The sequence below is a fragment of the Olea europaea genome, chromosome 9 (assembly GCF_002742605.1).
Source record: "Olea europaea var. sylvestris chromosome 9, O_europaea_v1, whole genome shotgun sequence".
Classification (NCBI taxonomy): Eukaryota; Viridiplantae; Streptophyta; class Magnoliopsida; order Lamiales; family Oleaceae; genus Olea; species Olea europaea.
In genome coordinates, this window is record NC_036245.1 from 3,657,256 (window position 1) to 3,669,069 (window position 11,814).

The following is an 11,814-nucleotide window of genomic DNA, read 5'->3' on the forward strand; positions in this document are numbered from 1 at the left end:
TCTTTTTCTTTTTCGTTTTCGTTTTTGTTTTCTTTTTGTTTTTTTTAATTAATCTTCTTGGTTTCGACTTTCCACGGTGACCGTAGTCTTGGAACTGGGATGTCTTCTTCGATTTCTGTGAATGGTAGAAACCTTTGTAATTTTATTTTATTTTTTGGTTTCTTTCTCTTTCTTTTTTTTTTAATTTTTTTTAAATTAATCTTCTTGGTTTTAGTGACAGAAAACAAACGGAACCAATTTCAACAAAAATCCAATTGTTGGAATTGGAACCACCAATTCCAAGTTCCAATTCCAACAATTGGAATTAGCCTCTACCAAAAACGGTAAAGACCACTCTTTTTTTTTTTTTTTTTTTTACACGTCAATTTTCACTCTTTTTTTTCCTACTTCTTCTTCTTGTCTTTATTTCTTTTTTTTTTATCTTTTTTTTTATCTTTTTTTATTGATTATTGTTATTATTACTATTATATTTGTTTTTGTGTATTTTTGTTTTAATAAAATTGGAACTAACATTTTTTTTTATTTTTTATTTTTGGAGGAATTCAACCTTTTGGAGTGAATCAAGGATTTTGAGGTTCAAAATTTTCTTCGTGTAGAGGTTAAATGTTTTATGTTGCAATTATTCTATGAGTTCAGGAAATATATGTTTATGAACAAACTCAAAATTGCAAACCCCTCGTACACATTTAGGACCAAGGATTGCAACTTTTCACCATCCAATGCACTTTTTGTTGGGGACCAAGGACCTGTTCCTTCGACCGTCCAAGGCATTTGTATTAGGAACCAAGAAATGTTCCTTCAACTATCCAAGACACTTTGGGCAAAGGACCAAGGACTTGTTCCTTCAACCGTCCAAGGAACTTCATGTTAAGGACCAAGGACCTGATCCTTCGACCGTCCAAGGCACTTTGTGTTGAGGACCAATGACTGACTCCTTCGACCAATCAAGGCACTTCGTGTTTGGGACCAAAGACCTGTTCCTTCGACCGTCCAAGGCATTTTTTGTTGAGGACCAAGGACTGACTCATTCAACCATCCAAGACACTTTGTGTTTGAGACCAAGGACCTGTTCCTTCGACCGTCCAAAGCATTTTGTGTTGAGGACCAATGACTGGTTCTTTCTATCGTCCAAGGCACTTTGTATAATAGATCAAGGACCTGTTCCAAGACACTTTGTGTTGTGGACCAAGGACCCATTCCTTCAACTGTCCAAGACACCTTTTGTGGAGGCTGCTTACATATTTGGAAGACTCGTGATTTTAGACAATAAACCAATTTAAAAGATTTACTGACCCCTTTTTCTTTAGCTGATTTTTTTTTTTTTTTTTTTGCAGGCATGGCTGAAACAAGTTCTAATGATAAAGCATACTCTGACATACACAAAATTGTTGAGCTTAAAAATTAAGGTTAAAGTTATCTATGTTTCAAAGATACTGATGTGAAGTATCATGCCTAGACTAGTGTACGAGGTGAACTTAAATTTAGTGTCCATAAGCCAACAACAGATCCTTCTCCTGATCTTCTTGAGCCATTGTCGGAGTTGCATATGTCCACCATTAGTGAATTTCACGAGGATTTAGATGTCGACAAGTCCAACCTCTCTTGCAGTCATCTCCCCTTTCTGTGTCTTCCCCCTCATCATTCCCAGAGCATAGAGTGTATCCTAAAGGTTGTAATATGTGAGAGGGTTGATAATAGAGAAATACGATGAGGAAGTGCACTGGTCAGTCGAGAAGAGATTTCTTTTCTTCCAAAATTTTGAGAGTGGTCTTTATGGGTCCAAAAACTTCTACTCAAGAGGAACCTTCACGAGTTACCTTTTGCAATCGGTTCTGCTACAAAAGATTATCATCGCCCAAGATCTATTTACAGATATCTTTGTGAGGTTTGGTGTCTAGAGACCAACACCTTTATGACTGTCAATGGTGAAATTGTCATTTTTCTTTAAGCTATCCACGAGATAAGTGGACTTTTGATCATGGGTCATTACTTTGAGGAAGTAGTCCTAAGCCTTTCAGAGTTGATGGATAATCTTCCCAATTCTTGTTTGTATCTCTTTAATGTTATCACATTGATTGCCCATGCAAATGAATCCGACAGGGTTACTCACAAAGACTGGATTAATTTTTGGTTTCACGAGAATGGTTGCGTCCAGAATCCTCGACAACATGAAAATTATAAGAACACTATGAATTTAAATACATTTAAGAGACGTCATCAAAGAATATTGAAGGAAATACGGTGGCCCGTGGTGGCAGACAAGTCAAGAGACATTAATGGTAGGGATCAACGTCATTGGAGCGTCTCTATCTACGGAAGAAGAATAGGAATTGGAGATAGAAGCTTACCTCTCCCTATGGCCTTATTGTTTCGTTCTTCCATTTGGGGATAAATGTATAAGAGTTGGAACTTTTAAAGTATCTTCTAGGATGGCAGGCAGGTACACTTATAGCCTGGTTCCTCTCATATTAGCGAGCATTTACAAGGGACTTACACGAACATCTGACTGTCACACAAACCCGAACCTTGGCTTGATCTCACATTCATTTCCTAGACATTTTCTTTATGCTTGGACGACAACTTATTTTGTCTGAGGTGTTTATGCTCATGTGGAGGATAAGAGTTATTCTCGCCCTATAATTCGAAGATATGCTGGTACTGTGAATGCTTTTCAGTCTTGGGAGAAAAATGTTGTTGATTGTCGGGAACTTATCCGTGGAACGATGGACACTAACGACTTTTACTGGAATCCATTACCCTTATTGTCTCATCCTGATGTATATATAGATGACCAACCGAGGTCATCAGATACTTCAGAATTCATGATGAGTATTCGATCGAGATTTGTTTCTTATCATCGAGAAAATTCGCCTTTAATTCTTGAGGCGTATAATCCTTATAGGTTTGCGAGACAATTTAGGTTTAGACAATTCTTGGGGCGTATAATCCTCAAAAATGTTTTAAGGATGTCTTGAAGTATGGATTCTCCAACATTCGATCTTGGTGGGATGAAAATAATTTAATTCTTCAAATGTGATTACCAACTCATTCCATGCAGACCCAACATCTTTGATGAAGCACATGGATGTGTTTCTGAAAGAAGTTGACTTTTAATTATCGAAAAGAAGGCAACACTTGGACTGTCTAACCGTCAAAGAAAAGGCTGAGCAATTGAAACTTTTGAACTTTCAATTGGAAGTAAAGGATTCCATGTGTTCTTCGCTGGAAGGTAAAATTAGTCAGCTAACTTTTGAGCAAGATAGACTCCATAATGAGCTTCAAGCCAGCGGGAATAGAAGATTATGATTGGAACTAAAAAGGCAACATGGAAAGAAGCACAGACAAGAGATGTCACTAGCATAGCATCCATTGACTAGAAAAGAAAGACCCTTGAAGATAGTTTCCTTCGAGTAATCAATGACGAGTGATCCTGATGAAGTCAAGAACTTCTTATCTTTTTTTAGACTATATTGTATGAATTTTGACTTGCTGTTTTTTATTTGGATGAACTTTTCTTTTTCATGTTTCTTTTTTTTTTTTACTACAGCAAGTGGTAAACAAATTGAATGAATTTATTAGTTGTGACTGAACTTGAATTTATAATTTATTCAAGCTGCCTACGTACCCAAACGGGATCAAGTCGAATATAGTTCATTACCAAAACACAATTTTTTTTTACAATGAAAAATTTAAAAGAAAAAACTTCATGCGTAAAAACGCTTTAAAAGTTTTCCGTTGATAGGTCCGATTTGCAATCCATCTTTGTCAACAATCTTGTACGCTCCGTTAGTGAATGCATGGGTAAGAAGAAATGAACTATCCCATTTAGGCTGAAACTTGCTCCCAATTTTTCTTGTGATTATGATCGGCCTGCACACGAAAACTTGAAATGATCTTGGTCGACCTTCTTGTTGAAGGATTTCGCCATTCGAGTTTGATAGCACTCCAGGTGCATTTGTGATTCTAACATCTTCTCATCCTAAGCTTCTAGCTCTTTCGATCGAAGATGGGCATTTTCTTCAGTTATCAAACCTTCTTGGATGGGAATTCGAAGTGACGAGATTTGACACTCTAGAGGAAGTATAGCTTCCACCCCTATATATTAAGGCGTAAGGAGTGGCTTGTGTTGGAGTTCGATAAGTAGTTCGATAAGCCCATAGGACTTCACCAATTTTCTCATGCCAATCTCTTTTTGATTTGGAGACAACCTTTTTCAGTAGACTGCATAGTATTTTGTTGAACGCCTCTACCAATCCGTTAGCTGCCGCATTGTACATGGACGAGTTGTACTGTTTGAACCCAAACTTGGCAAATAAATTGTTTATATGGCTATTACATAATGGTTTTCCATTATCAGTTATGATGTGCTGGGGAAAACCATATCGATAAATGATTTGGATACGAATGAAATATGCAATATTTTCTTTCTTTACTTCCTTCAATGGTACGACTTCGGCCCACTTAGAGAAGTAGTCAGTCCCAGTGAGGATGTATGCATGTCCTGTTGAAGACTTTGGAGTTATAGGTCCAATTACATCAAGACCCCATGCATCAAATATCCATGAAGCTACTGTCGAATGTAATGATTTCGGAGGCTGATGGATGAAAATCGCATGGACTTAGCAGGCTTCACATTTTCTTGCATAATCCATGGAGTCTTGTACCATAGTTAGCCAATAATGCCCCATCCTTTTTATTCGAAAATGGAGTTTGGGTCTAGAATGATGGGCATCACAAATTTCAGAGTGGGCTTCTTCCACGACCTGTGTTGCTTCGTCATCACTTAGTCATCGAAGGAAAATTCTATTAAATGATCATCGATAAAGTGTTCCCTTATAAAAGATAAAGCGAAAGGCAGGTCTCTTGATTTCAGTTTTTCGCCGTGGATTACTTGTTAGCTTTTGATGTTGAAGGGAATCGATTATCAGCTGTCTCCAATCTTCTCTTTCCTCATCTTTGACTACCTCAACACTATTATTTTCTTCCAAATTACTGGGTAGCAATGATGTAAGCACTCATCTTTAAGCAATTGATATGGAGGGAGAGAAGTCTCCATCTGACCTAGCTAAAATAGCGACCAAATTAGCTAAGGCATCAGTTTCCCTATTTTCACTTTTTGGGACGAATTTGATTTTTATTGAATCAAATCATCTCATAAACATTGATGCATACTCATGATATGACTTCAGGTCTGAATTACGGACTTCATACTCAACTAAAAGTTGGTTGATTATCAATTTTGAATCTCCAAAGACTTCCAGCTGGTGGATATCCATATCTAACGCTACTTCTAAGCCAAGGATAAGAGCTATATATTCCACCACGTTGTTTGAACATTTATCTGTTAAGACAAAAGAGTAGGGCATGACAAGATTATGTGGAGTGACAAAGACTACTCCTGCTCCGGCACCATAGCTTCAGCTGCCTCGTCGAAGTATAGCCTCCATGATGATATGACTTCGGTAAATAGAACTTCTTTATCGGGAAGGTCTTCTTGAAGTTTTTATTCCACTGGAATTGGGTGGTTAGCAAAGAAATATTCCAAAGCTTGTCCCTTAATAGCCTTTTGTGGGATGAATTTGATATCGAACTCAGACAAGAGCAGTGCTCATTTTCCAATCCTTCCAGAAAGAATCTGTCTAGACATTACGTACCTCAATGGATCAATCTTTGAAACAAGATTGATTGTGTATGATAACATATAATGCCTCAACTTCTTAGCTACGAAGATTAGTGCAAGGCATATTTTTTCAATAGGCGAATACTTTATTTCTGCACCTATCAATGTCCGGCTCAAGTAATATAGTGCATTTTCTTTTCTTTCATTGTTGACTTGGACAATAAGCGCTCCTAGAGAATATTCTTATGCTGTAACATGAAGAGTTAATGGCTTCCCTGGGACTGGAGCTGTGAGTATCGGTGGACAAGACAAATACTGCTTAATCCTTTGGAAAACATTTTGACAAGCGTTATCCCATTCAAATGGTACATCTTTTTTCACAAATTTATTGAATGGATGATATCGTCTAGCAAGGTTAGAGATAAATCTTCGAATGTATGCAAGTTTTCCTTAGAGACTCTTCAACTCACGTACATTTCTTGGCTTTGGCATGTTGATCTATTTCAATGGCGTTAATTTTCTTATTGATCTATTTCAATGCCTTGGTGTCGAACAATGAAGTTGAGAAATTTTTCAGAGGTGACACAAAATGCACATTTCAATGGATTCATCTTCAATTGATGTCTTTGAAGTCTTTTGAAAACATCATGTAAATCCACTAAATGATCGCCACGTCTCTTTGTTTTAACAACAAGATCATCTACATAAAATTCCACGGTCTTATGCAGCATGTCATCAAAAATCTTTTACACTGCTCCCTGGTAGGTTGCCTACATTTTTTAATCCAAAAGACATAACTTTGTAACAATTTCTGCCTTTAGGGGTACAAAATGATGTGAGCTCCTCGTCTTTTGAATTCATTCGTATCTGGTTGTATCGGAAAAATTCATCCATGAAAGATAAGACTTCATATCCGGTAGTTGCATCCACCATCATCCACCATCAACTTTGTTATCGGAAGTGGAAAACATCTTTCGGACATGCTTGATTTAGATCCCAAAAGTCAACACAAATTCTTAATTGGCTATTCTTCTTCTTGACAGGAACAATGTTCATGATCCATTTTGGGTATTTCACTTCGTGTATGAATCCAGCTTCAATACGTTTGTTGACTTTCACTTCTATTTGAGGGATTAGTTCTGGTTGAAATCTTCTTTGAGGTTACTTGACCAGTCGAACTCCATGTCTTATTGCAAGGTGATGCACTACAACCTTAGGATCTAACCTTGGTATTTCCTTGTAAGATCATGTAAACACATCTTTGTATATCCTAAAGTAAATTAATGTACTCAGATTCCTCTTCTTGACTGAGAAAAACACTTAGAAATACTGATCTCGGGTCTTCTTCGGTCCTAAGTTCATTTTTTTTCAAATCACCCATAGTAGCTTGTCCCCCTTCTTCAAAGGTAGGTGGGCTGGTTCAGGTTCATCAGTTGTGACAGAACTTTCGGACTCGGAGTCTGAATTGGGAGCTTCTTCAAAAGCTATGTGATTGACAGAAACTTCTTCCTCATCTTCATTATCCTTTAGGGATGAATGAACCTTTTGATGTCTTCATCTTCTTATTGATCATTGCGGTTTTAAACTTGGATCGAAAGTTTTAATTCCAAGTCGAGAAAATGCTGATTGTCTTTGGGATAACATTTTGGGAGCTTGTGCATTCCTATCAATTTGGGCAGAAGAAGAAGAATCTTTATTTAATCTTTGGAAGACAGAAGCTTTACCTTTTACGTCGACCACTGGAGAGAGATCTCCTTTTAACCTTTTAAACATCGAAACTTTGGCATTCTCATTTTCAACCTGATCGAACACTGAAGATCTCGGTTATTCTGATTTCTCTTCTATAACTTCATAAACTTGAATCATGGGGTTTGATGAAACCTTCTTGATCTTAATCTTCCTCGGTGGATTAGGATCATATCCCAAATCATATCTGGGTTGAGACATTAGGGCTCCATCAAAATTAGAAGGGACACGCCATCCTGAAAGGACAGCATCAAGATCACCTAATTTTTTAGGCTTTCCTTATCCAAACCCAGCATTTTCAAAAAACTTTTTGACTTGAGGATTGTAACATCTTTTGAAAGTCTGTTTTGATTTAACAGCTTCTTCTTGTTTGGACGAGCTAGAAAGACAAAGCTTTGATATGTCTAGAATGGATGTCGAAGCCTCCGATGTAGGTTTACATTTCTCTCGGACTGCCATGAGTTAATGGGGATAGAAGCAATTTAGGAATACTAGGTATTGGAAAAGTTAACTCCTTTCTCAATACCTCAATATCGGTTAATTCTATTTGAGGCTTTTTGCCTTTAGAGAATCCTTGGGGTATAAATTTTGACTTGCCTTTGATCAGTTGATGAAATTGAGTAGCACTAGAGGTATCATGATCGTTTGCATCTTCTTTGATTTTGAATCCAGACATGGTCAACCCTGCAGAATTACACTCTTCATCTTCCATGTAAAATTCTGCATTAGTAAAATGGGATTCTTCTTCAAGGAACGGTTTAAACTAAGCTACCACGCATTTAACTTCTCCATCTCGGCTATATTTGAAGAATTGGTACCGAGTGGAAGGTACCACTCAAGTTTCATGAAGTCAAATACGTCCAAGGAGTAACTCGTATGATGTTTTAGTACCAATGACATGGAAGAGAGCTAAGGATATTAAATCTCCCATTTGCAGCTTCAGGCGAATCATACCAATAGCTCGCTAACCTTTCTGATTGAACCTTTGAATCATGATTTTGCTTCTGGATAGATTACCAACATTAAGTCCAATTTTCTTTATTGTTTTGACCGACATAATATTCACAACAGATCAACAATCGATCACTATGCGATTTATCTTGCATTCTCGAATATAACCGCTGACATACAGTGGTCTATTATTTTGATGAGAACCCAATTGTAAATCTTCATCATCAAATATTATGGCATCCATACAATCTTGCCAAGTTACGAATCCAATATATTCTAAGACTTTGCCTTCGTATTTGTCTGGATCAATTAATGCTGCAACCAAAGCCATTCGATCATCGAAAGGAAAATTAAGAGACTCTGCTAAACTCGTATTGGCAGGAATGTTATTGAGTCATGAGACAGTTTTCTTCTATCTTGAAATTTGTCTTTATGTATTCTTCAACTCATTTTTCTTCTCTACATTGATAACATTGGATGTAAGATATTCTTTATCAAAGAAACCTTTGGGGAAATAATCACCTAAGGTTGGCAGTCTGGGAAGAAGGCGTGAAGCAGCTCTATCCTTATTGATTTAGCGAATTCTCTTAATTCAGTTTTAGACCTTTTTCTTTAGCTGTTCCTTGGTCTTGATTTCTTATCATGAACACTAGAACTTGGGAGTTGTAGAGCCTTTCGACGACGTCTTTCCACAAGGGTCCATGCCCACTGATCTTTATTAGGTTGTATCTTCGTATCAAATTCCTCTAGCTCTATTCCTGTAAGAGGTGTAGAAGGTAATATTTTATCTATTTTGTTTGGAAGTCGGTATTTTTCCTTCTTGTTTATGAAGGTAGACCACCCATCACCAATTTTATCTTTAGATTCTAAGTCAGAATCCCAAACATCTAAGTCACTTGTCATAATTTCATAAAAGGTTGGGCGATTGGGTGCACTAGGTCCATCCATCCCTAGATAGACATAACTGATATTGACTTCGTTGTCTACCTCAAACTTCATTGGGATGGCTCCTTCTAGAAGTTGAGGTCCAAACTCCTCAACTAAGGATTTATAGGCATCCTATACATCAGAAAATATTTGCTTCTTTCTTACAATGGAATTGGATGAAATGATCCAAATGAAACCATCGAATAAGCGGCAGTTGGATTTTTTCCAGTTTCAAGTTTGATCTTATTTTCTTTGTCCAGGCGAACAATAAGATCTTTCAAGATAAAGCATTTTTCCACTGGATAGCTAATGATCCTGTGAAATTTACAGTAGTTAGGATGATCGATCTTACCAGCTTCCTCGGGTCTTTTTGGTACTGGGAGTTTGATTATCTTCTGTTCATGGAGCTGATCCAGAATTTCAGAAACTTTAGAATCTGAGAATGGGTACTCCTTTCCTTCAAGTTTTTTTTAGAGTCACATGACCTCTGTTTTGGACTTGTCCTTTGTTAGGTCTAAATTCTGGCATCGGTTTTGGGTTCGAGCTTGACATCTGGAGGGTAATCTTTGTAGGAATAGTAGAAATCGCCATAGCCTCTTTTGATTTACCTGTCTTTACGTCCTTCTCTATTTCCTTCTTAGGATCCTTCTTGTTATGTGGATCACTTGGTAAGCAACTCCCATGCCTTGCAATTTGGAGCTCCAGGTCATGAGCACGTGCAGCCAATTCTTCGAATAAGTGAGGCATTTTTGCTTGGAGATTATAGAGTAATCCCCAATGCATGCCTTGTACACACATGTCGATAGAAAATACTTCGCTTATTCGTTCTTTGCAATTTAGCACAAGGTTTCTCCAGCGTTTAATGTACTCCACAACGAGCTTTTCCTTGCTCTGCTTTATTCTAGCAAGTTCTGGAAGGCTGACAATTCACCGGGTGCTATAGAAGCGTGTTAGGAACTCTCTCTCAAGTTTATCCCAACTATCAATTGACACTGTTCGTAAGTCGATGTACCATTCAAATGTGGCACCTTTGAGGGAGCATACGAAATGCTTCACCATGGTGTCATTGTAAGTGCCTGTGTTGTTATACGTCTTAATGAAATGAACAACATGTTACTTTGGGTTGCCCTTTCTATCGAAGCACTGAAATTTTGGAGGTTGGTAACCAAATGGCATCTTTATTTCGTCGATTTGACGACTATAGGGCTTGGCATACACCAATGAAGATTGCAATGAAACACCATATTGGGCACAAATGATGTCTGTAATCATATGTTGAAGTTGTTGACGGACAGAGAGCCAATGGAGAGTTGAGTGGTGTCACGCAACACGTTTTGAACAACTGTCTGATCATGTATATCTTTCTTTTGTTGGCGCTCTTGGACTTCGAACTCTTTGGTCTTGGAAGATCCTGAATTTTCCCGATCTTCGTTAGTTGGTGAATTTTGCGACTCTAGCCTGTGCATGCGTACAGCAATCTGTGCATCTTTATCTTCCAACGACTTTGTTAATTTTTCAATGGCGAAAGGCATTTGTTGAATTCGATTATCTGAGCCCGATGCCACTTTTATGACTATCACTGGCTCAAGTGATTCTTCAAAAGAAGTATCATCTTCCCACCTTTGCTAAGAAGTGGCATGAGGGGATCCAGACAAGGATCTACCATTGAAAATGGAGCCCGAACGAGAACTTTTCGCTGAACTCATGGTTTTTTCTGTCGAATGAGAGTTTGGCTTTTTGAAGGAAATTTTCACTTTGCCTTTGTTGGAGAACTTCTTCAGTGGTGTAACCAGTTGAGTTTTCCCAGTTTTTGTTTGAGCCCTGGTCGCATGGAAGAGTTCGGCAAGTGTCTCTTCAAGATGAGTCATGGTTTGTTTCGCCTTTCAGCCTGCCATTGCTGATGTTAGGGGTGTAAACGGTCCAATTTTACCGATTTTCGACAAATATTCAAACCAAACCGTTTAACATGGTTTGAGAAAAACTCAAACCTATATCAAACCATTTTGAACGATTTGAAAAAAACTCAAACCTAAACCTAACGGTTTGGTCCGATTTTAAACTGTTGGTTTCGCCATATATTTTTTTGCCCGTCTACTTTTATGTCATTAATTCATTAAATTCAATATATATTTATATCTTACTAGCAATAAATCTAAAAAAAACTAAGCCCCGATTTGAACCAAATTTTTGGGATAAAAAAATAAAAATTTGGACCGTTACCCCACAAGTCCAGCCACCTTTGTTGACTTGATGTTTCATGTGTGAGACCCAGTCTCCTCTCCAAAAGTCAATTTTCTCATTATGATGATATGGAAAATATGGCTCAATCATGGGCTAAATATATCTACTATAAATTTAAATACCAACTAAATCAAAGTGAAATCACAATAAACTAAAACATAGTTTTTTTTTTTCATTTTTTCCACCTTTTTAGGCTAATTGCGATACAATAACGTTATAATAAAAGTCTACTAAACTAGATATAAGGCCCGAAAACATAATGATGTCCAACAAGACCTCGTGATCATCATATCTGAAAAAATGATACTAATTAAATAAAGAGAATAACC